Raw genomic sequence first — 26,900 nt, forward strand, 5'->3', positions numbered from 1 at the left:
CGGGCAGCACAGGAGCAGGCTCGAGCAGCACAGGAGCAGGCTCGAGCAGCGCAGGAGCAGGTCGGACAGCTGACGCAGTATATGACTTCTTATTTTCAGGTAATTCATCTATCTCATCACGTGTCATTGAATTCAAAGTATAATGTTGCGATTCTAACGTTTCATCCATTTGCAGGAAATGACTACTCGACTCGGCCCTGATATGAACTTGCCAGCTTTTCGCCCTCCCCAGGTAACACTATCTGAACACTTCAATTCCATAGCAACTCTTTTTTTATTATCAAAAATGGCTCGCAGGCACAAGGATGGGGACAGTGGCCAGGACAAGCTCCAGCGTCGCAGCCACAGTGGACTGGTGTTGGGTGGACGCAGGCACCTCCAGGCACTTGGACACCTCCACCACCCCAAGGATCGCAGCCAGTCCCGGGATGGGTGCCACCGGTCTTTCAGCCACCGGCGGGCTCTCAACCATTTCAAGCGTGGATGACACCGCCACCGACGGGGTGGGTGCCACCACCTCAGGGGTGGCCAGCACAACAGTACCCGTGGATGCATGCACAGCCTCCTCCTCACCATGGATCACAGGTGACGTTCCATGTTTAGTTTTATACAAATATTGACCAAACACAGCCTTATTTGAATGATTGATGAATTGCAGGGTTCAGCGTCACATGCTCAGGGATCGGAGGGTGCTGTCAACGTCCAAGACTTCCTCGTCCATGGTTCTGGAGGGAGTGGCCACCTTCCTGGTGGCGGAGGAGGGAGTGGCCAAAACTCACATAGCCCGCCGGAGTGAGTAGTGACTTTGTTTATGGACTATGTATGGACATGTATAGACTTTGTTTATGGTTCTCGAGGGAATGACTTTGTTTATGTATGGACTATATATGGACTATATGTATGGAATATGTTTGAAACAATTATGTAATTGCTTGTGAATGTTGTTTGTGAAAACTGTATTGTTTGTGAAATCTGTATATATGATTGTGTATATGTTTATTTTGCTGTGAATTAATAAAAGGTGCAGAACAATCTGTTTTTTGGGGGGTATCATGAATTTTCGTCGGCCTGGGTGGTGGCCGACGAAAATAAGTGCCCAGATATTTTCGTCGGCCACCACCCAGGGCCGACGAAAATTATGTCCCTATTTTCGTCGGCCTCAGTGGCCGACGAAAATAGTCAGCCGACCAACTATTTTCGTCGGCCTTAGAGAAGCCGACGAAAATAAGTCGTTTTCGTCGGTACCGACGAAAATAATTCCCTATTTTCGTCGAACTTATTTTCGGCGGCTATTTTCGTCGGCCTGCCGACGAAAATAGGCTATTTTCGTCGGTTTAGGCTTATTTTCGTGGGTTTTTAGCCCACGAAAATTTAGTCGTTTCCTGTAGTGAAATAGGAAAACACGCTCGTCCAGTTTCTGCAAGATAACCGAGATGTATTCGCATGGCAACCTGCGGATATGCCGGGAGTCCCAAGAGAACTGGCCGAGCACAAACTGAAGGTCTATCCCCAGGCAAGGCCGATTCGGCAAAAGCTACGTCGTTTCACGCCCGACAAGAGAGACGCCATTCGCGTCGAGTTAGCTCGCTTGGTCGCGGCTGGATTTATTAGAGAAGTGTTACACCCCGAGTGGTTAGCCAACCCTGTTCTCGTACTCAAAAAGAATAAAGTGGATTGGCGCATGTGCGTTGACTATACCGATCTCAACAAACACTGTCCGAAGGATCCCTTCGGGCTCCCAAGGATAGATCAGGTGGTGGACTCCACCGCTGGATGTTCTGTGCTATCTTTCTTGGATTGCTATTCCGGATACCATCAGATTAGTTTGGCGAAGGAAGACGAGGAAAAAACAGCGTTCATCACTCCGTTTGGTGCTTTCTGTTACACCTCCATGTCGTTCGGCCTCAAAAACGCTGGAGCGACTTATCAGAGAGCCATTCAAACGTGCTTAGCCGATCACTGGGGCAAGCGTGTGGAGGCCTGCGTAGATGATGTGGTAATCAAAACGGAGAATTCAGAAAACTTCATCGAAGACTTACAGTTGGTTTTCAACAGTCTGAGACGGTATAGATGGAAGCTTAATCCCGAAAAATGTGTTTTCGGGGTACCAGCAGGAAAGTTACTCGGGTTTATCGTCAGCCACCGGGGAATTGAGGCTAATCCGGATAAGATTGAAGCTATCATGAAGATGTAAGCACCTCGATCACAAAAGAAGGTTCAGCGACTTACTGGATGTATGGCAGCTCTGAGCAGATTTATATCCAGGTTGGGGGAAAAAGGTTTGCCGTTTTACAAGCTACTCAAGAAGGTGGATAAGTTTCAGTGGACTTCAGAAGCACAGGAGGCTCTAGATGCACTAAAGAAATTCTTGACAACACCACCAGTACTGAAGCCACCCCGACGAGCTACGTCAACTCAACCAGTTGAAGATCTGCTACTGTATATCTCTTGCACGACTCACGTGGTAAGCACCGCGTTGGTAGTCGAGCGAGCAGAAGAAGGACATGCCTACCCAGTGCAACATCCTGTTTACTTCATCAGTGAAGTTCTAGGCCCCTCAAAGAAAAAGTATCCTCAAGTTCAGAAGCTATTATACGCAGTACTTCTAACTGCCCGCAAGCTACGTCACTACTTTGATGACCACAAAGTCATAGTAGTCACTGGTTTTCCAATAGGGGATATTCTTCACAACAAGGAAGCCATTGGCCGGATAGCCAAATGGGCTTGTGAGTTGGGATCTCATGACATCGAGTTCTGACCTCGTACTGCCATTAAAACTCAAGCACTGTTTGATTTCGTATCAGAGTGGACTGAGCAGCAAGTACCAGATAACCCAGAAACTGCAGAAGTATGGCGAATGTATTTTGATGGCTCGCTGAAGCTGCAGGGAGCAGGAGCAGGGATTCTCTTCACCGCACCTGGAGGCGAGCACCTCAAATATGCCCTCCAGTTGTTGTTTCCAGCCTCCAACAATGCAGCCGAGTATGAAGCTCTGATCCATGGATTGAACATCGCCATATCATTGGGCATCAAGAGATTGATGGTATACGGAGACTCTCTGATAGTCATTAGCCAGATAAACAAAGAGTGGGATTGTTCAAGCGATTCAATGGGAAAATACTGCACTGCCGTCCGAAAGCTGGAAGATAAATTTGAGGGTCTGGAATTTCATCATGTAGAAAGAGATCGGAACACAGCAGCCGATGTACTGTCCAAGCTAGGATCCAGTCGAACTCAGGTCCCACCCGGAGTCTTTGTGCAAGAAATACTACAGCCGAGTATCTCAATGGATCAAACAGAAGAGTGCAACATTATAGATCAACCCGAGTCAGACTCTGATGACTGGAGAAGGCCAATCATCAAGTATATAAAGAATGAAGAAGAACCAGATGACAAGAACTCAGCCGAGCGCATTGCCAGACAGTCGGCTCACTACACACTCATTGGGGAGACATTGTACAGAAGGGGTGCATCAAGCGTCCTCATGAAGTGCATTCTCCCGTCTACTGGGAAGCAACTTCTGGAGGAGGTCCATGCTGGGCAATGTGGAATACATGCAGCCTCCAGAACACTAGTCGGGAAGGTCTTCAGGTCAGGATTCTATTGGCCAACAGCAAAGAATGATGCAGCCGAGTTAGTTCAGAGGTGTGAAGCTTGCCAATACTTGTCAAAGCAACAACATCTGCCAGCACAGCAACTGCAGACCATACCAGTAACTTGGCCTTTCGCATGCTGGGGACTGGATATGATTGGACCTTTCAAGAAAGCTCAAGGGGGATACACGCTTACTTAACTCGGGGTGACCACTATGCCCTGCTAACGGAGCAATCGGCTTAAGTCGGCAACAACTTAAGGCGGTGCGACATGCTCACGCTTACTTAACTCGGGGTGACCACTATGCCCTTCTAACGGAGCAATCGACTTAAGTCGGCAACGACTTAAGGCGGTGCGACATGCTCACGCTTACTTAACTCGGGGTGACCACTATGCCCTACGAACGGAGCAATCGGCTTAAGTCGGCAACGACTTAAGGCGGTGCGACATGCTCACGCTTACTTAACTCGGGGTGACCACTATGCCCTACTAACGGAGCAATCGGCTAAAGTCAGTGGCGACTTAAGCCAGTGCAACATGCTCACGACTACGCAATTCAGGGTGACCACTACGCCCTATTAACAAAAGCAAGCGACTTAAGTCAGCAGCGACTTAAGGCGATCTGACGAGATCACAATTACTCATATAAGGATGACTTCCATATCCCGCAAACAAATTTCATAACCATCGCGCATTGTTTTACTACTGCAAATTTACAGACTGATGAATTCTGAAACAATACGAGAATAACAATGTCGTTTAAGTACTGAAATGACGTCCTCTAACAAATGTCTGACCATGCTAACCGTGCGTTCAGAGCACGCAAAACGTTTCTCTACTTGGTGATATTTTTCTCAGGAGCGATCGACGAGGAAGGACGACTCGAGAAATCAGGGGCAGCATTCACATCAGCCCTTATATCTTCAAGAATAACCACGCCGGGTCTCCTCATCAAGATTCGCCCCGCCCGAATAGCCTTGTCCATGGCTCTGTCGCGCTGGGCTCTGAGAGTAACATAAGTTTCTTCGACAACCTTGGAAGCCAGTCGAGCAGTTTCTAACTCCTGGACAATGGATTTCTTGGAAGCTCAGAGTTCTTTGATGGTAGCGTCATTCGCTGATATCAGCTGCTTGAGGCGGGTCACTTCATCCGCGGATTCCTGCAGCTTACAGTGTTGATTGTCCAATTCTTCCATTGTAAAGCGGTGACTCCTCTCCAAGATGGTCAGCGAGTTGCTAGAATCACGATACAATCTGTCAAGACTGTCACGAGAAGCAGCAAGGATACGTTTTTCTTCCTGCAAGCAAAAGTCGACTCCCTCAAAAACCAAGCAAGTAATAGGAACACAACAAGGCAAAGCACAGCTTTGTAAATCACCTTTTCAGAATTGAGCTGAGCATGAAGAGAAGAACTCAGTGCATTGGCGTCATCCAAGGCAGCGGAGACCTGACCCAGTTCAGTTTGGCTCTGAGAGTACTTCTCCTCAAAGTCAGTGCACCGCTGGACCAATTCAGCCTGATCTCGGGAATGTTTTTCCTCAAGAGTTGAAATCTGCCGAGTCATTCCTAGCAGGAGATAATCAAACAGAAAGGGGTCAGAATGTAAAGCAGTCCACAGTGAAGGCAAAGAGAAGCAAAAAAGCACTAACCAGCGTTGGTTGCCTCCAATTCAGAGACGCGATGTTGAAGTGACACTGGATTCCAACATGCAAGAGACGAAGCTACTTCTGGAACAGAAGCACCCTGTAACCTCAGCTGGCTAGCCATCCCATCCACCAAAGCCTGATGAGGAGAACAGATGAGTGTAATGACAGCAGTTCATGCAATGTAAAAATCAAGCTAAAATACATCACAGTACCTGGAGGTTGGAAAAGAACGAAGGGATCCCCAAATCAGGAGAGATCAATTGATAACCAGGCGTAAGGCCACCACCCGAAGCAGCTTGCAACGAACCAGTAGGAATCAGCTCGGTGCCTTCAACAGAGCCAAACACTCGGTCAGCGGGGACGCTGCCCTCTAAAGCGACTCCCTGGTCCAAGGCTTGGGCTACCACCATACAACCAGAGTGTGAAGGTGATCCCGCATGAACGTCCATGGAAGTACAGGAGGGAGACCCCGCTCGGGCACCCTCGGGGGCTGGGTCATAGTTTGCACTGCCCACTTGAGCCGGATCATCCCCGGCAGCACCCTCGGGGGCTGGGCAGTGGCTTACACTCCCCACCCGAGCCAAGTCATCCCCGGCGACATCCTCGGGGGCTGGGCATGTGTCAGCACCATCCTTGGGGTCCAAGTTCTCTGCAGTAGCCACCTCTAAGGTTGACGGGCCCTCAGCTAATTCCATAGGACCAGGACGATCCAAGTCAGTCTCCCGACCCTCGAGATCGCGCTCTAAGGTCAACGAGGCACGAGATGACCTCAACCCAGCATCAGGCACGTCAGCGCAAACCTCCATTACTCCATCATCCACTGGCTCCGATAACAAGTCCTCTGGAACCATATCCTCAAGAGTCTGATCAAAGTTGGCCAGGGACAGTTCTTGCAGACCAATGAGGGCAGACAAAGCAGGAGAGGGAACTCCACTACTTTCACCGCTGGTGATGAACTGCCGACTGTTTTTCCGAGTCAAAGGAATTTCATCTTCTTCCTCCTCGTCGTCCACATTGGCAACACAAGCAGCACACCCATTGGGATCAGCAATAGATGGAGCACCCACATTGGGATCAGCAGCGGATTGGGTACACCCATTGGGGTCAGCATCAGTAAATCCTGTCGCAGGCACTTCTTCAGCAGCAGGAACCGAGGTACCAGCGTCCCGATCCAAACTGGATACTCGCCGAAGGCGTCTTCTTTTCTTCTTCTGCTCATCAGCAGAAGGATCAGGCTGATTGGCTCGGCAAGGGCGCCTCGGGCGAGTACTGGCAGGTTTCTGAGTATCCAAAGTTGTATCAGCCTCTAGGGGGGCGCCACTACCAGTGCCCCAGCAGGAGCAGCATCAAAAGAATCCTCAGCCATCAAATCAAGCATAGCGCTTATCTCTGCATCACTAGGGTTCAGGGGCACCTCAAAATGGACCTGCCGTTCATCATCAGGAATCTCCCCAAGCGAGGCAACCAAGGCACTAACTTTTTCAGCAGAGGGTCGCACTCTAAGGCCCAAACTGCCATCAGTGACAGGTGGATTTGACACAAAAAGGGTGAAAGCTTTGGGAGGAGGCAGGTTCCAGGCCGAGTATGCCACTGGAGCACCAACATTTGACACTTTGCCTCTAAGGATCATCTCAAGTCGGCTCACCAAGTCTGCAGAGGGAATTTTTCTGTTGGTAACCCGAGTTGAGTCGGCTAGGCCTCGATACATATAAGCTGGGTATGCCCTGTCCTTCAACGGCTGAATATTCTTAAAAACAAAATCAGTAACCACGGCTTTAGCAGTCAGACCCCTCTCTTTCAGCAGTCCAACTTCAACTAGCAACGCACCTGCCTCAACTACCTCCTGATCTGTGGGAGACTCGGTCCAGCTTGGGGTGCGAACGTCCGGCTGCCTTCCAGACCGAGGGGGGAGAGAGTTCCCATAATTCTCAACTATGAACCACTCCAAGCGCCATCCCTTGATACTGTCCTTGAGAGGAATCTCGAGATATTCAGTCTTCCTCCCGCGGCGCATCTCCAAGCTGACACCCCCAACCAACTGATGTTGTCCCCCAGCCATCCCAGGGCGACAATGATACAAGTATTTCCACAACCCGAAATGTGGCAGCACGCTGAGAAAGGCTTCGCATAAATGAACGAAAATGGAGATTTGCAGGATAGAATTGGGGTTCAAATGGGTCAAGTTAAGATGGTAGAAATCAAGGAGGCCGCGGAAAAAGGGAGAAATGGGAAGGCCAAGGCCGCGGAGAAGGAAAGGGGCATAAACAACGGACTCATGGGTATCCTCAGTTGGAACAGTAAACCCATGGCAAATCCGCTAAGAACAGAGTTCCCGCGGAGGAAGAACCCCGATGGATACGAGGTGGAGAAGTTCAGGCTCAGAAATGACGGACATGTGGTTACCTGCGAAAGGCAACTGGTTGTTGGGGTCGATTGGAGGAATCACCACAGCAGACGAACTCGAGGTCTTCCTCTTGGGTGCCATCTCGATTCTACCAGCGAGCAGATTGGGAGGCGAATGGCAGAGAGGATTCGGAAGCGAGAAAGCAAGAACTAGGGCACGGAAAGCAGAGGCGGCAAAAAGCGCAGCACTTATGGGATATTCTCGAGCCAGATACCGTTTCAAAAAGTGCCCAGTCAGCACCCGGCGGTTATTTCCAAAACACCAGCGTGCCACGTGATCACCCGGCAGTTATTTCCAGAGCACTGGTGCGCCACCTCATCACTCGGCTATCATCCTCAAAGTGGCCCACGCAGCCTGCTATCACTCAGCGTTACCTCTAAAACGCTGGCGTCGCCCTCCAGTCACTCGGCATTACCTCTAAAAAACGCTGATATCGTGTTCAGTCACTCGGCGTTACCTCTAAAACGCTGACGTCGCCCTCCAGTCACTCGGCGTTGCCTCTAAAACGCTGATATCGTGTTCAGTCGCTCGGCATTACCTCTAAAATGCTGACGTCGCCCTCAAGTCGCTCGGCAGTTGACTCTAAAACTCCGACATCGTGTCAAGTCGTTCGGCATTACCTATAAAATGCTGGCGTCGCCCTCCAGTCACTCGGCATTACCTCTAAAACGCTGATAACATGTTCAGTCGCTCGGCGTTACCTCTAAAACGCTGACGTCGCCCTCCAGTCACTCGGCGTTGCCTCTAAAACGCTGATATCGTGTTCAGTTGCTCGACATTACCTCTAAAATGCTGACGTCGCCCTCAAGTCGCTCGGCAGTTGACTCTAAAACTCCGACATCGTGTCAAGTCGTTCGGCATTACCTCTAAAATGCTGACGTCGCCCTCAAGTCGCTCGGCAATTGACTCTAAAACTCCGACATCGTGTTCAGTCACTCGGCAGCTACTTCTAAAAGCGTCGAAACGATGCCAGAGTTATTTACGTGCAAACTCCAAGGAAATCAGCTTCACAAATAAGTAGGATAATCACCACAGAGAAACCAACACCATTACTTCATTAAGGGGAATATATCATGCTTACAAATCAACTCTTTATGAGTTGATACTTCCCTATTACTACTACATTACATCACATTACTGCTACTACTACTACACTACACTATACTACTCTACACTAGTAATTACTACTACATTATTCTAACTATACTATACTAATATCTAAAAGACCAGTGGCATCTAGCCACTGGCCCTGTTGCCGCTGCCGCCGCTGCCGCCCCTGGTGCTGCCTCTGCTGCTGCCGCCATCGCCACTGCCGCCCCTGCTACCGCCGCCGTCACCGTCCTTGCTGCCGCCGCTGCCGCCCCTGCCGCTGCCGTCACCGTCACCGCCGCCACCGCCTTCATCGTCGCCGTCGTCGTCCTCGTCCTCGTCCTCGCCGCCGCCGTCCGAGTCCTCCTCATCCGAGGAGTACTCCGACTCATCCGAGCCCTCGAGCCCGGAGCGCTCGACGGCCCGGATGTACGTCCAGACCTCCGCCGCAAGCCCCTGGGAGTCGTCTGAGTCGTCAGACGACTCACGCAGGGGGATGGGAGCCAGAGACCCCTCAGACTCAGAGGAGAACTCCTCCTCTGAGTACTCCGAGTCACCAAACTCCTCCGATGGAGGAGTTGGCTCACGCTTGCGCTTGTTGTTCTTGCCCATGGTGGAAGCAGAAGGGAGAGAAGAAAGGCAAGCAACAGAGAACAGCAGGAGATGTGAAAAAGCCGGAGAGACAATGGCATTATTTATAGAAGGAGAAGGCAACCGCTCACCTCCAACCGCGGTCATTGAACAGTCGCAAAGCATTCAATAAGCACTTCAACCCGTCTGAAGACACGTCAGGCGGCTGACGCCGTTTCACGCAACACAACACCCATTGGGACTTCAGTCAACAGCGCGGAGGATATGATTACACCCGCCGTCACATCACATTACTACTCAGAAGCAGTCGGCTAAAACACTCAGCGTACCAAGCCGTCCCTTGCCCACACCCATTGGGGGGGGACGCCCAAGAATTATCAGTATATTTTTCAAAACAGTCACATCTGTGCAGGGCATGCAGTGAATACCCCAAGACAAAAATGAGATATCAGTAAGGATCAGAGAAAAGCCAAATATAGCCAGTGAAGTACAAAATATGGCTGACAGAAGCGACGTGAAGACTAGACAGAGAACGTCCATCAAACGTCCAATTAGTCGCAGAGCAAATAAATTGCACTACCTAGCAAGATATGGATGGATTGCGAACTCGGCTGCTAAAGACAAAATACATGCTGACCTCTGAAGCATAATATTGATGACATAATGCTGACCTCCAAAGCATAATGCGGATAGCTTCATGCCAATTTTTACAAACAGAAAGGATGATTTTCAGCAAAGAGACACAAAAGGAAGACCTTCAAATGGATTATCCTCAAAAATCCATTTGAAGGTCGAGGGCTACACCCATTGGGTGCACCTCCGGTGCACCCCATGGATTATCATTCCAAGCCAAGATAGTGCCGAGTTCTAAGGCGTGGGACAAGATTAAAAACAAGGCCGGCCCTCAACCAAAACGCAGGAGCACAAATGGAAATAGTTTCTGGGGAAGACCTTCGAGTAGATTATTTTCTAAAATCTACTCGAAGCTCGGGGGCTACACCCATTGGGTGCACCTCCGGTGCACCCAATGAAGTTCAGAGTCCTACAAATTGAAATGCCGACCTCTAAGGCACAAGCACGAAACAAAGCTTCGGTTTACGAGTGATCAAAGCAGGAGGAGACAATAAGAAGTCGTTTTCTTCAAATCACCTGCAAGCTGGACCTGGGATCTTTGGGCTGATTACTTCTAAATTAACCCAAAGACCGGGGGCTTGTGGGGGATAGATATCCCCCGGGTCCACTGAAAGAGTAAAAGACCTCACGAAAGGCCCAAGGGCCCAATAAATCGTAAGGTCATTCTTTCGTGGGCCTGGGGAGAGACAACCAGCAAAGCAGATCGACACGAGGCTGGATTGGTGCAAACCCGGACGACCCACAACGTCGAGCGAGTGACCACAACAGAGATCCGACTTTCCCGCGTTGGAGCCCCCATGCAACGGAGCCATGCGAGGATAAGTCGGCAGAACTACGAGGAGATAAACTCAAGCAGTTCACTATATTTTAGCTACACGTTGTTATCATATCCAGATGTATTGCCCCATGCTCGAGTATATAAGGCCTAGGGGGCACCCCTTCAGAACGATCGACCCTATTACTTAGCCACCCACATCAACTCTCTGCATTCTCAATTCAGAGAGCTCTCTTGTAACCTTGTTCACCAAGCATACTCACCAGGACGTAGGGTGTTACGCGTCTCTAAGCGGCCCGAACCTGCAAACATTGTCCACTGTCCCTCGTGCATCTGGCACGAACCATTTTGCTACAGTCGTCGACACCGTCCTACTCCTAAAAACACCTTGAGGGGCATCCCCGGGTGTGCGGTCGGACCCAAAACACCGACACGGGCCAACGGTCGGGTGCGCGATCTGCGCAAGACACGTGGCCGAGCCAACGGTCGGGAGGGGGCACCGGACTGTCCGGTGTACACCGGACAGTGTCCGGTGCGCCAACGGCTCTCAGGCGCCAACGGTCGGCTCTGCCGCAGAAGGAAAGAAATACGCACCGAACAGTGTCCGGTGTGCACCGGACTGTCCAGTGCGCCAGGCGACAGAAGGCAAGAATTGCCTTCCCAGATTGCTCTCAACGACTCCTAGCTACCTTGGGGCTATAAAAGGGACCCCTAGGCGTATGGAGGAGAACACCAAGCATTCCTTGAGCACTCTTGATCACTCACACTCCATTCTTGCGCATTTGTTCGACATTCTAGTGATTTGAGCTCCGTTCTAGTGTGCTAGTCTTTTGAGCTTAAGTCTGGGTCTTGTGTGTGCGTATTTGCTGTGATCTTTGTGACTTGTGTGAGTTGTTAATCCCTCCCTTACTCCGTGCTTCTTTGTGAACATCTTTGTAAGGGCGAGAGACTCCAAGTTGTGGAGATTCCTCGCAAACGGGATTAAGAAAAGCAAAGCAAAACACCGTGGTATTCAAGTGGGTCTTTGGACCGCTTGAGAGGGGTTGATTGCAACCCTCGTCCGTTGGGACGCCACAACGTGGAGTAGGCAAGCGTTGGTCTTGGCCGAACCACGGGATAAACCACTGTGCCATCTCTGTGATTGATCTCTTGTGGTTATTGTGTTTTGCTAAGACTTCTCTCTAGCCACTTGGCGATTACTGTGCTAACGTCTAACCAAGTTTTGTGGCTTAAGTTTAAAGTTTTATAGGATCACCTATTCACCCCCCCTCTAGGTGCTCTCAGTACCTGGTGATGTCTTTCGGGCTGACCAATGCCCCGGCTTATTTCATGTATTTGATGAACTCCGTATTTATGCCAGAGCTGGACAAGTTTGTGGTGGTCTTTATTGATGACATTCTGGTTTATTCCAAAAATGAAGATGAGCATACTGAGCATCTACACATCGTACTTCAGCGGTTGCGCGATCATCGCCTATATGCTAAGCTGTCCAAATGTGATTTCTGGCTGAAGGAAATAAATTTTTTGGGTCACACCATTTCTCAGGAGGGAGTATTAGTTGATCCTGAGAAAGTACAAGAAGTGATGGATTGGAAACCTCCTACCACTTTGCGGCAGATTCAGAGTTTTTTGGGATTGGCAGGGTATTATCGATGATTTATTCCGGATTTCTCTAGGATTGCCAAGCCAATGACTGAATTGTTGAAGAAAGGAGTCAAGTATGAATAGAGCCAGAAATGTGAGGATGCCTTTCATACGCTAAGGCAACATTTGACAACAGCACTTGTGCTAGCTCAGCCTGACAACACCAAACCCTTTGAGGTTTATTGTGATGCTTCCGATACTGGATTGGGATGTGTCTTGATGCAAGACAACAGAGTCATTGCTTATGCCTCCCGAGCACTCAGACCTCATGAGCAGAACTACCCCACACATGATCTGGAGCTAGCAGCAGTCGTTCATGCTCTGAAGATATGAAGACATTACTTAATGGGAGCTCATTGTAATATCTATACTGATCACAAGAGTCTCAAATATATTTTCACTCAGGCTGATCTTAATATGAGACAAAGAAGATGGTTGGAGTTAATCAAGGACTATGATTTGGAAGTGCATTACCATCCTGGCAAGGCCAATGTTGTGGCAGATGCCTTAAGTCGGAAGGCCCAGTGCAACTGCGTGAGTATGGATTCCAAGATTGCCACCCTGTGTGATGAGTTGTGCAAGCTGAATATAGAAGTTGTTTCCTCCGGTGCCTTAAGTTATATTTCAGTGGAGCCCACTTTACATGAGCAGATAGTCATGGCACAGATCGGTGACAAGTGTGTTCAAGTCATTAAGGAAATGATCGAACAAAAGGTAGACAAATACAAATGCTTCCGTCAGGACAGCAAAGGAATTATATGGTTTGGAGACCGATTGGTTGTTCCCAAGAACCCCGAACTTAGAAAGAAAATATTGGATGAAGCTCACCTTTCCAAATTCTCCATGCATCCTGGCAGTAACAAGATGTATCATGATCTCAGATCCTTGTACTGGTGGACCAGAATGAAAAGGGAAATTGCTAAGTATATATCTGAATGCGACACTTGCCAGAGAGTCAAGGCCAGTCATTTGAAGGTAGCAGGCACCTTACAGCCCCTTCCCATACTATCTTGGAAATGGGAGGATATTTGCATGGATTTTATCGTGGGATTGCCCAATACCTCCCGACACCATGATTCTATTTGGGTCATCGTGGATAGATTGACCAAGACAACTCATTTCTTGCCAATGCATACCACCCACAAGACAGAGAAGTATGCAGAAATCTATATTGATCAAATAGTGCGATTGCATGGAGTTCCGAAGACTATTGTATCTGACAGAGGAGCACTATTTGTGGCACGCTTTTGGGAGCAGCTCCAAAAGTCACTTGGGACCCATGTAATAAGAAGCTCAGCATACCATCCTCAGACAGATGGTCAGACAGAAAGAGTGAATCAAATTCTCGAAGACATGTTGCGAGCCTGTGTGCTACACTATGGTAAAAATTGGGACAAGTGCCTTTCCTTGGTGGAGTTTTCATATAACAACAGCTACCAGTCTAGTCTAAAGATGGCACCTTTCGAGGCCTTGTATGGAAGAAGGTGTAGGACACCGCTAAATTGGTCTCAAGCTAGAGAGAGGGAAATATTTGGACCTGACTTGGTACTTGAAGCAGAGGAGAAGGTCAGAGTCATTAAGAAGAACCTAGAAGCTGCTCAGGCCAGGCAAAAGAGCTATCATGACAAGAGGAGGAAGCCTCTACAGTTTGAAGTGGGAGATCATGTTTATCTTAAGGTGTCACCCACCAAAGGTGTTCAGAGATTTGGAATCAAGGGCAAGTTAGCTCCTCGCTACATTGGACCCTATGTGATCAAAGAAACTTGTGGGCCTGTAGCATATCAATTGAAGTTGCCATCCCATATGTCAGCAGTCCATGATGTATTCCACGTATCTCAGCTACGAAAGTGTGTCCGCTTACCCACAGAAGTGCTATCTAAACCAGAATTGGAGATAGAACCCGACTTGTCCTATCAAGATCACCCTGTCAAGGTATTGGATCAAAAGGAGAGATCAACGCGGGCAAGGTCGATCAGGATGTATAAAGTTCAGTGGAGTCACCATTCAGTAGAAGAGGCTACGTGGGAGACTGAGGATTTTCTACGTTCTAGCTTCCCCGACTTTCTGCCCAAAGGAGTCGGTACGTAATCCAAAAAACCCCACCCCCACCTGCCCTTTGAATCTAAATGTAAGAAAAATTTAGATGTTAAAGGTATTGTAAGCTTTGAAAATGACTTTAAAAGGGCTTCCTTCTAAAGTTGCAAAGAGAATGACATTCGAAGAGCAGTTAACTAGAGAAACTTGGATAAAGGAAAATGCAACACCCCAGTACACCTTCTTGGTACCCCCTCTAAAGGACCCCTACCCAAAATCTCGGGACGAGATTCCTTTAAGGGGGAGGGCTGTAGCACCCCATGTGTTACTTAGGGTTTTCACTCAAGCCTACACTATTGAACCCATCATCACATGTGGTTTAGTTTGAGCAAAAGACACCAAACTTGGGGGTCAAGATCCTAAGTAGGTGTAACCCATCTTAGAAGTCATGCTTTGGCCTTATCATGCACCTAAAGAGGAGAGAATGACTCAAACCCTAATTCAAATCCGTTAGAACACCCTGGAAAAATTTGAACCCAACCCTAAGTCGTTTGACACGACTTGACACGGTTTTTGTCTCGGGCTGGACAACTCAGATAGAGCCAACTTCACACCACAATATCTCTCAACCCCGACCATATCTTCGCTTGGAACTCACATGGAAAAGATAGGATATGGTGCAGAGAAGAGATCTTACACGGGATTTTTGCTGAGATCTACACGCTAAGGCGACCAAACAGGCCATTGAACACCGGCAGAACCAAACCACCACATGTTCGACGTGGGTAGGCACTTGGGAACGCACCCAAAGCACGCCCGCACGCGCGCCCCCGTGCGCCCTTGGCTGCCCCCGTGCCCACACCCGTGTCGTGCCCGCGAGTGGCTATAAAGCCCGCCCTCATGCACGACCACCTTCCCTGTCACCCCCTCCGCACCGCGCCTAGCTTTCCCGAGCCAGCTCGCAGCTCCGGCGACCTCCCAGTGACCCGTCACAGCCGCCCGAAAGCGCCCACCGTGGCCAAACCACTCCCGCCCACCTCCGCTCGATCCGAGCCCTCGGATAGCTTACTCGAGAGGCCATGAAGCTTTCCAAAGCTTGAGCCGAGGACCAGCCCCACCGAAACAGTGCGATCACGCTCGCCCGAGTTCGTAACCCCGCCGGAGCACGTGGACCGGGTAACCCACTGAACCATTTATTGATTCCTTGCGCGCATAGCCTCTACATCACCCAGAGGAGCTCCTCGTGCACCTTGATTGAACCCTACCGCCGTGGTTTGGCCGGAGCAGGTGCTGCCGACGACCTCCGCCGCCTGCGCTCGTGGCCAGAGCAGCTTCAGCCACCTCTGACGCTGACCCGCACACCGACGTGACCGCCATGACCTCCCCGACGTCACCGACCACCCCACCGGAGCTCTACTGCCGCCGGTGAGCCTCGCCGTCGTGATCTTTGCCCTGGTTACTGTTCCAGCCAGCCATGGATCGTGGGTTAGATATAGGATAAGTTCAGGGGGTTATGCGTAAGGTCAGTGACTCATGCGAATAGTAGACCGAGGGCTGATTTGTGAGAGAAAAGGGGAAGAAAACCCAGGGACTTCAGCGCAAATCTGTTTTTCTTTTCCCATTTCGAATTTACTTTTCTTTTAAATACTGCAGAGAACTTGATAAATACATAACTTGAAGAATACTCATCCAAATTTAGTCAAACCAATTTCGCTAGACTTTGTGAAATATAAACTATCAAGCAAAAATAGTAAACCCCATGGTTCCTATAATGTTTTCTAGGTTTTGATTTAAATAAGAAAACAGCCCAAAACTTAATAATAAAGGGAAAGATAGAAATGTTGTTAGACCAGGGTTGAGAAAAATAGTGGAGACACTAACCTAGTAGTTACACTGTTTAAAATTAATAAACACCCCAGTATACAAGGTTAAGGAAGATTTATTCACTAAAACTTGTTTATGCTCAAACTTAGGAAAATGAAAAAAAGGGAATGAAAATGGAAACTAGAGGGCAACCATACTTTTCCTAGCCTGTCTAAGTGATGTAGTTCACAAGAAAAATCTGTTGAACCATAGTCCAGTGAAAAGAAATTGCACTCACATTTATTCATGGAAAACAGAGAAAACTTTGAAAAGTCATAAGAAAATAATCCTAAAAAGAAAACACCCCTACCTTAGGAATGACTGCTCTTGTGCTAAGAAGAACCTAGGAAAAATACAAGTTCTGTTGTTTGATATTTTTCAAATAGCAAGTTAGTTATAAGTGTCTTTTTGACATTAAACTTTAGAAAATCATAACTAAATAACCATTAAGTAACCGTCTGTGATTTTTGGCACAGAAGCATGTTATTATCCATAGATACCAGCAAAAATAACTTTTAGTACAGAACCCACACCTAGATGAGAGTTGTAGTGCAAAGTGACCCCTCTGCCCCAACTTTTGTTATTTTTGTCCAGGGCATATTCTATTTATTTTTGACCTCAAATTTATAGGACAGACTACAGTGACCAATATTAACCCACTGTAATTTTTACAGAATTTTTAAAAAATTTGAAATCACTGTTGTAGTTCAAACCCACCTTAAGAGCATAAATAGAAAATGAAAAGGGGAATTAGTAGTGGAGATTAATGTTACCCTAACCAACCCAGCAAAACCCCTTGAGTACCTACTAAAACCTTTAAGGGGCAATCCAAGTCTTAATCCACTAAGTTTGCCTCTAAGCAAAACCTCAAACCTAGGTTGCTAAGCATAAACCACTAAGAGCTTCTTATAACAAGGAAACCCTAAGTTATCAACTAACTTAGTTTTTCTTCACTATGCATAATGGTTACTAAATTCTGCATATCATAGCATACAAACATCTTATTCATTGCATTCGATAGATTGTAGTCTCGCTGACGGGGAGTACATCCTCGTGCCGGAGCAAAGAGTTGCTCAGGAGGTAGCCCAGGATCCAGCACCAGAGCCTATCCTCGAGGACCTGCCTGCCCCAGCTTTGGAAGGCAAGCCCCAGTTTTATGCATAACCTACTTATTGTTTGTAGGTTTGTAATGTGCACTTAAGTGTAGTAGTTGTTTGGAACCTTAGTTGCATGACTCAGGATACCTTTAAGATGGATACTAGTATGCTATGTCGAGTAGCTGCTACGCTAATTAGGGATATCGGTAGAAGTCGAGTGATTTTTCTAGCACTCGCGTGAGGTCAGGAAATTGGTTGTATCCATTTTGATAACGGAATAATGATGGTCTGTGGACACGGATCCATGGGGATGCGTGGTCTACGAGATGAAATTGGAATAAGGATTAACGTGCGGATACCTGTGTCAAGCGTTTGAACGTACTAAACACATGACGAGAAATATGGTAAATCGGTAAGCCTAGTACCTGAGTGAACCTGGCAGCAGATTGCCCTCCTCACGCGACCTGAGACGTGGTCTCCCATTCCGGTTATGGTGGGTAGAAGTGTGGTCACTGCACGACGGCAGTCGGGGTCAGTGAGGCATTGTACGCCAAGGCGGTGAGCACCTCTCTGCTGACGGGGAATCGATGGGGATGGTTGATATGTGTGAGGACGGAGTGCCTCGCCACGTCGTGTGTTTAGGTTTACCTTGCAAGGATAAAAACTCGATTCGAATCGTCTGCTTCTCGCAGCTAATGAGACTGCTTGATCCATTGTACTACATTGAGTAACAAGTGGAAATGTGTTGGCAAAAGATGTTGAATGCTAAATGTTTAATACCATGTATGATTAGATAGGTACACATTTGGTTTTAAGAGAGTCACACTAAAACTTGAAAAAGCTAAAACTTGATTTTAGACTCAGCTAGTGCTTTTGGCAAAGCAAACCCCACAGCCAAATAGCTGCATGTCTAGAGGTAGAGGAGTAGACTCCTCACACCGGGTAAGTCTAGCTGAGTATTAGTATACTCAGCCTTGCTTGTGGCATAATTTTTACAGGTTCCTTGGAGGACATGGTTGCTGGAGTGACTTGGCCGTCCATCTTGCCACCGGGTTGGACAGTCGAGTGGGACCCTACCTCGGCAGAGGAGGAGCATGAGGAGTGATGGGATAGGCTTCCCCATCTCTTTGTTTATTTACCATTTGTTTTATTCCGCTGCATTCCGAACAATGATCACTACTTTTGCTAAAACTCCGATGATGTTGTAATAAATTTAATACTCCTTAATGTATGGTTTTATGCTTTATTGTATTTGCTCTGTGCCTCACCATCGAGTGAGTACATGGTACTTGATCCTGTTAGTGGCCTCGTCGGACTAGATCTGAGGGACTGACGTGTTATTCCTATTTAAGTGTGGTCTAGCCTCTAAGGTAGGACTTAGGCACTTAAGTGGGAATAATTCGGGCGGTTCCGCCACAATCATATCGTTGATGTATATGTGTGGATGTCAGCATCTTGTTGTTACTTGTATTTGCAAGTTTTAGAAACCTCCCTGTGCGGGGGAGGTACTGCCGAATTTTTTTGTTGACGGGTTTGTGTTCTTTTTTGCATGGAAGGTACTTTTCTCCCTAGCCATTGCGGGTCTGCTTGCACCGCGTCATGTCGCCACTGCGCTAACATGCCACAACCCCACTAGCCTGACTCCACTGCCACCTTAGGTATAACCTCGATTTTTGTATCATGGTTGTAGATCACGTAACCCAGTTAGGCGTCTCTCGTTCGAAAGAGATACGTTGTATATATGTAGATCTTTGCATATCTACAAATGTATCTGTTTCAAATTATCCACCTTAGGCTTGCTTCAGTGATATTCAAATATCATTGGTTTGATCCTAAAGTGACAAGATGTACACATTCTAATATTGGGCTAGTAGACATTCGACATGATACCATCTTACTAGAAGACAATGTCTATATTGTGGCCCAACAGACCACACAAGTGTATTATCTCCCATCTGTGTGCCTAAAAAAAGAGCATCTTAGGGGTTGGGATCTTGTGTATAAGGTATCACCGCACAGTAAATTACCTATTCCAAACAATGAAGATTATAACTTAGACCCAAACACATTGTCAGCTTTTCGACCCCGGGGGGTCCCTGGACCGACGAGTGAATTGTCGCCGCGTGTCCCAGCCCAGATGGGTCGACGCGAGACGGAGCACGAAGGGGGGAAGAAACAGGCAAAGGGGAAACCCGCGGCCTTCGTGTTGCCCTGCGCCCAGGTCGGGTGTGCTTGCAGTAGGGGGTTACAAGCGTTCGCGTGGGAGAGAGAGAGAGGGCGAGAGCCTTATGCGTCGACCCGTTCTCCCGCGGCCAACCTTCCCGTACGAGAGCCCTAGACCTTCCTTTTATAGGCGTAAGCAGAGGGGCCAGGTGTACAATGGGGGGTGTAGCAGTGTGCTAACGTGTCTAGCGGAGAGGAGCTAGAACCCTAACTACATGCCTTCGTGGCAGTCGGAGAGGTTTTGGCACCCTGTTCATGTGATGTCGTGGCCGACGGAGGAGAGCTGGAGCCCTGTGGAAGGACAGCTGTCGGGGCTGTCGAATCCTTGCTGACGTTTCCTTGCTTCCGTAAGGGGCTGAGAGCCGTCGTCGTCATGGAGCACGCGGGGCGCCATCATTGTTTGTTTACAGGGGCGAGCCAGATGGGACGCCGGTCTTGTTCCCCGTAGCCTGAGCTAGCTAGGGGTAGGGTAATGATGGCCCCCCTGTGACGCGATCGGTCCGAGCCCTAGGTCGGGCGAGGCGGAGGCTCCTCCGAGGTCGAGGTCGAGTCCGTTTTCCGAGGTCGAGGCTGAGTCCGACCCCTGGGTCGGGCGAGGCGGAGACCGTCTTCCGAGGCCGAGGCTGTGTCTGAGCCCTGGGGTCGGGCGAGGCGGAGACCGTCTTCCGAGGCCCAGGCTCTGTCCGAGCCCTGGGGTCGGGCGAGGCGGAGTCCGTCGTCTTCTGAGTCGTGGGTGAGTCCGAGCCCTGGGGTCAGGCAAGGCGAAATCCATCTTCCGAGGCCGAGACGGGGGCCGAGCCCTGGGGTCGGCCGAGGCGAAGCTTCCTATGGCGCCCGAGGCTGGACTTAGCTGCTGTCAGCCTCACTCTGTCGAGTGGCACAGCAGTCGGAGCGACGCAGGTGGCGCTGTTTTCTTGTCAGGTCGGTCAGTGGAGCGGCGAAGTGACTGCGGTCACTTCGGCTCTATCGACTGAAGAGCGCGCGTCAGGATAAGGTGTCAGGCGATCCTTGCATTAAATGCTCCTACGATACGGTTTGGCCTGGGTGTAGCCTGGGTGCATAGTCGAGTCCCAAGTTCTCGGGCTGGTATGTTGACGCTGTCAACGGTTTGGCCGGAGCTGGGTTTGCGAGAGCAGCCCCCGAGCCTCCGCACAGAGTGAGAGGATGGTCAAGGACAGACTCAGCTTTTTTCATACGCCCCTGCGTCGCCTTTCCGCAAGGAGGAGGGGGGGAAAGCGCCATGTCGCCCTCGGAGGGCGCCGAACATGGTGTCTCCAGTGAGTTGCTAATGGGTAATCCGAGTGGACGCCCGTGCCCCATTCGTTAGGGGTCGGCTAGTGGCCCGAAGGCGCGCTCGAAAAGTACCTGTAGGTGATTCGCCGGACCCGGTCCCCTTTTGACGGGGTCCGAGGGCTCGATGCCTCCCTCTGGTGGGATTCCGTTACAAAATCGTTCCCGTCGGTCTCGGAAATGTCCTAGGGTACCTCGGGAGCATAGCCCGAGCCTTGGTTATGTATCGAACGTACCCAGGGTCATCCCTCGCTCTGCGTGCTCTGAGGCGGCTGTCAAAACCCTTCGGGGGCCAGCCTACGAACCCCTGATCAGTAGTGGGCGCGGAGCCCGAGTGGCCTGAGGCGGCCGTTGAACCCTTCCGAGGGGCCAGCCTTCGAACCTCTAACTAGTAGTGGGCGTGGAGCCCGAGTGCTTTGAGGCGGCTGTTGAACCCTTCCGAGGGGCCAGCCTTCGAACCTCTGATCAGTAGGGGGGCTCGAGGCCCACTTCCTTCGCGGAGAAGGATCCCTTTCGGAGTATCCCCTTTCCCGGTCCCTGTAGCAAGAGAGAGAAAGAGGAAGTGGAAAAGGATACGAAGTCGAATGACGTGGCGCACCTTTTTTGACGCGGTCATTATGGCGGAGGTGAAGCGTCGCCTGCTTCGCCTGCCAAAGGTGCCGCCTGTCCTGCCGCAGAGGTAATGCGACGGGGCGAGTGGTTCGTGGGGCAGCCGTTGTGCGTGCGCGAGCCATTCGAGGAACGGAACATGGGCGCGTCGTCTTCACGCCGTGGGAGAGGGTTCTCTCGTTGTCCCAGGAGGGGGCGTGGGCTTGCTGACGACTTGACTGCTGCTTCCGCCCGCCTGCCATCGCCATTACTGCCGGCCCATTTCTAGCTGTATCGACCGTCGCGCCTTCTCCCGCGGCTGACTGACCCGTGACCGATGTGCTCGGTTGGCACTGTCGGGTCATGCGCAGGGTCGCCTCGAGTCACGGCACCGGTTCCGCAGTCGAGAAGGCGCGGTACTGGCGCGGGTGGCGGTGCATTTTCTCGCACGTAATAACCGGCGCGGCGGTTACATGACGTGTGGGCCTGGGCCTCCATGCTGGACGCGTTGAAGTCGAAAGGGTGCGCCCCCCTGGTACGGTTGCATGCCGCCTGCATGGTGGTCCGCCCTTTCACCCGCTGGTCTGGGCGAAAGTGGAGGAGTGCTTGTAACCGCTGGGCAGTTGTGCGCTCCGCGCGCGGCGGTTTTGGCTCCTTCTGTCCTGGGCCAGCTTGCATGACGCATGGGACCCAGCCCCCGTGTCGTAGGGGGAGGACCTTGGAGCGTGTTGGAGAAGACTCAGTCCGCGACGACTGAGGACGCAAGTGGGGAGAGTCGCCTTTAAAAGGAGGGTGACCCCCTTGGATGGCAACCATGTCTTTGCACTCCCTTCATGCATCGCGTCCTTCCACCTTCCGGGCCCCCGGATGGGGAGTGCTCGCGTCGCTTTCGTCTTGCTGTCGTTGGAGGAACGCAACTTCGCGGAAGTTGGTACCTTTCAGCCATCGCTCGGCTTCAAGGATTTTCATCAGGCAGCCCGGCTGCATCCCCTCGCCGGTGGTCACCCAAGACGGTGACCACCAGTTCGATGGTGGGGAGAAGCGAGCCGGGCTGCGGCCTCTGCCCCTCCCTCAGCTTCAAGGATGTTCATCATCAGTGCTGGGGAGGGGAGTGCGCCGAGTTGGGGCCTGTCTCCGCGCGGGCAGCGGCCCGCTCCTCCCCTCAGTGATCGAGGGGGAGGGCGTTCGCCGTTCGTGGCGCTGGCAGCTGCCGCGTGTCTGGCTCTCCGGCCTGAGCGGCTTCAGCGTTGCTTCCGATGCCACCTCCCACCGAGGCAGCCGGAAGAGGTTTCTCCGCCGACGAGGTAGTTGGCACCACCCGCGGACTGACCTTCAACTCTACGACCTTCTGCTTGTCCTCGCCCCTCGAGTGGGGACGTGGGCGAGGGCCTTATGGCAGCAGCATCCGCCCTGAGGTCATCGCTGCTGCTGTTCGGCCGCTCGGAGCGGAGCTCGTCGTCACTGCTGCCGGAGCGGGCGGCGGTGAGCCACCTGTTGGCGTTCTGTTGTCCCGCAGGCCCTCCAATGTGGGGGGTTGTTCGTACCTGCGGGGGTGGAACCGGAGTTCCGTTTGTAATGGCACCTTAAGTGCCGGTGTTTGTTCATTGTGGCTGTCGGGGCCTGAACATGTAGGTATTTTTGGGTGTAATACCGTATTTTTTCCTCATTTCGAGCACTAGGACTCGCCTGTCGGCTAACTGAACCGCTTAACCAAGTGTGAGTTGCCTCGTGCGAAGGTGACGAGTGAGGTATCCGTATCCCGGAGGCGTAGGAGTCCCTCGGCTCGGTCGGCCTTGCCGCCCGAGGCTTCTCTTGCTTAGTTAAAGGAACCCTCGGCCGCTCTGCGATGAGCCAGAGCCAGAGGCAGCGGTGTCAGCATGGACAGAGGCAGAGTTGGCTTGAAAAGAAGACTTCGTCGGCCGGAGCCTGGCCGGGCCGTCCACTGGCGGGACCATCGCCGGAGTCGGGTTGCCGAGGCCTTGAGCCGGGCTGGTGTCCTCGAGAGACAGCTGGCTGAGGCTTCGGGGCGGCTGGCCGAGCCATCTGCTCGGGTCGGGTTCCTAGAGGAGACTCTGGCGGCGATGGCCCGGGCGTGGTGCTGACGTCGTCCTTCGGAGCGGAGATCCTTCGCCCGTGTTGCCGTCCGAGGCTTGGCCGGACTTCGCCGAAGGTGGAGTTGATGCCGAGGGTGCTGCTGCTCCCCCTCCATCGACGTCCGAGCCTGCAGGATCGGTTCGCCTGTAGTATGCATATGTTTTTTGCGGTCGCCGAGGCCCAAACATATTGTCGTCGCGTTGTAAAGCTGTGTTTCTTTTCCTTTTGTTTCGAGTATCAGGGCTTGCTCATCGGTAGCAGAATCGTTTATCCGAGCTAGAGTTACTTCTTACGGAAGGTGATGAGTGAGGTATCTGTATCCCGGAGGCGTAGGAATCCCTCGGCTCGGTCGGCCTTGCCGCTTACGTGTACTCTTGCTCGTCCACGGGATTCATTATCGACGTAGCCGAGAAAACCCGAAAAACCGTTTCGGCAGAAAGTCTTTTGAGCGCTAAGGCTTGTTCGGTCAGCAGGATCGCTCATCCGAACGCGAGTTACTTCTCGCAGAAGGCGATGAGTGAGGTATCCGTATCCCGGAGGCGTAGGAGTCCCTCGGCTCGGTCGGCCTTGCCTGCTTACGTGTACTCCGTCGTTTTCATGATCCCGCTACCGAAGTAGTCGAAAAGCACAAAAGATATTCTGGCAGAAAGACTTTTTCCGAGGAAAATTTTGACGCGGAGGGGGTTCCCCCCTTCTAGCCCCCGAGGGAGGGTCGGGCTTTGCCGAGGCAAGGCTGACCCTTCCTTGATGGTTAGACTTTATATGTAAACGAGGTATATGAACGGCTTGAAAACATCTTAAGGGTAGAAGCGACATAGCTGTCGGATGTTCCAAGCGTTGCTGTAGACCTCGCCTTGACTGTTGGCCAGCTTGTACGTCTCGGGCTTCAGAACCTTGGCGATGACGAACGGCCCTTCCCAGGGAGGCGTGAGCTTGTGCCGCCCTCGGGCGTCTTGTCGTAGTCGAAGTACCAAGTCACCCACCTGGAGGTCTAGGGACCGAACCCCTCGGGCGTGGTAGCGTCGCAGGGACTGCTGATACCGCGCCGAGTGTAGTAAGGCCATGTCTCGAGCCTCTTCCAGTTGGTCCAGTGAGTCTTCTCGGTTGGTTCGATTGCTTTGGTCGTCGTACGCCCTCGTCCTCGGGGAACCGTATTCTAAGTCTGTGGGCAAGATGGCCTCGGCCCCATAGACTAGAAAGAACGGTGTGAAGCCCATGGCTCGGCTCGGCGATGTCCTCAGACTCCAGACCACCGAGGGGAGTTCCTTCATCCATCGCTTGCCGAACTTGTGGAGGTCGTTGTAGATCCTCGGCTTGAGTCCTTGCAGAATCATGCTGTTGGCACGTTCTACCTGCCCATTCGTCATGGGGTGAGCCACGGCGGCCCAGTCCACCCGGATATGGTGATCCTCGCAGAAGTCCAGGAACTTTCTGCCGGTGAACTGGGTGCCGTTGTCGGTGATGATGGAGTTCGAGACCCCAAAGCGATGGATGATGTTGGTGAAGAACGCCACCACCTGTTCTGACCTGATGCTGTTTAGGGATCGGGCCTCGATCCACTTGAAGAATTTGTCGATGGCGACTAGCAGGTGCATGTAGCCCCCGGGTGCCTTCTGCAAGGGACCAACGAGGTCCAGACCCCACACAGCGAACGTCCAGGTGATGGGTATTGTTTGCAGTGCCTGAGCGGGTAGGTGCGTCTGCCTCGCGTAGAATTGACACCCTTGGCAGGTGCGGACAATTCTAGTGGCATCGGCCACCGCGGTCGGCCAGTAGAAACCTTGTCGGAAAGCGTTTCCAACAAGGGCTCGAGGCGCTGCATGATGACCGCAAGCCCCCAAGTGTATTTCTTGTAAGAGCTCCTGGCCTTCGGCGATGGATATGCATCGCTGGAGGATGCCTGAGGGGCTGCGGTGGTAGAGCTCCTTCCCGTCCCCCAGCAAGACGAACGACTTGGCGCGCCGCGCCAGTCGTCGAGCTTCGGCTCGGTCGAGGGGCAGCTCTCCTCGGTGGAGATATTGCAGGTACGGGGTCTGCCAGTTTCGATTAGGCGTGACCCCACTCCGCTCTTCCTCGATGCGCAGTGCCTCACCCTCGGGGGCCGAGGGTGCCTCGGGCTGAGCCGAGGGTGCCTCGGGCTGAGCTGAGGGCACCTCGGGCAGGGCCGAGACCTTCTCGGGCTCGGGCGTGTCGTTTGTCTTGACTGAGGGTTGATGTAGGTCCCGGGAGAAGACATTCAGGGGAACCGTTGTTCGTGCCGAAGCTATCTTCGCCAGCTCATCCGCAGTCTCGTTATACCGTGGGCGACGTGGTTGACCTCGAGCCCGTAGAACTTGTCCTCCAGGCGCCGAACCTCGTCGCAGTAGGCTTCCATCTTCGGGTCACGGCAGTGAGAGTTCTTCATGACTTGGTCAATGACAAGCTGCGAGTCACCGCGAGCGTTGAGGCATCGGACCCCTAGCTCGATGGCGATGCGCAACCCGTTGACCAGAGCCTCGTACTCAGCCACGTTGTTGGACGCCGAGAAATGGAGGCGCAACACGTAGCGGAGGTGCTTCCCGAGGGGCGAGATGAAGAGCAGGCCTGCGCCCGCTCCTGTTTTCATCAGCGACCCGTCGAAAAACATGGTCCAGAGTTCCGGCTGGATCGGAGCCGCTGGAAGCTGGGTGTCGACCCATTCAACCACAAAGTCCGCCAAGACTTGGGACTTGATGGCCTTCTGAGGGGCAAACGAGATTGTTTCGCCCATGATCTCCACGTCCCATTTTGCAATCCTACCCGAGGCCTCTCGGCACTGGATGATCTCCCCCAGGGGGAAGGATGACACCACAGTCACCGGATGAGACTCGAAGTAGTGTCGCAACTTCCGCCGCGTCAGAATCACCGCGTACAGCAGCTTATGAATTTGTGGGTAGCGGATCTTGGTCTCGGACAGTACCTCACTGATGAAGTAGACCGACCTCTGGACGGGCAATGCATGCCCTTCTTCTCGTCTCTCAACCACGATCGCGGCGCTGACCACCTGAGTGGTAGCGACGATGTAGATCAAGAGGGCTTCTCCGGCAGCGGGAGGCACTAGGATGGGTGCGTTCGTAAGGAGCGCCTTCAGGTTCCCGAGGGCTTCCTCGGCCTCGGGGGTCCAAGTGAAGCACTCGGTCTTTCTTAAGTGGCGGTACAGAGGTAGGCCTCTTTCGCCGAGGTGTGAGATGAAGCGGCTCATAGCCGCAAGGCATCCCATGACCCTCTGTACGCCTTTCAAGTCCTTGATGGGACCCATGTTGGCGATGGCCGCGATTTTCTCTGGGTTGGCCTCGATGCCCCGCTTGGAGACGATGA

The sequence above is a fragment of the Zea mays genome, chromosome 1, assembly GCF_902167145.1.
Source record: "Zea mays cultivar B73 chromosome 1, Zm-B73-REFERENCE-NAM-5.0, whole genome shotgun sequence".
NCBI classification, from domain to species: Eukaryota; Viridiplantae; Streptophyta; class Magnoliopsida; order Poales; family Poaceae; genus Zea; species Zea mays.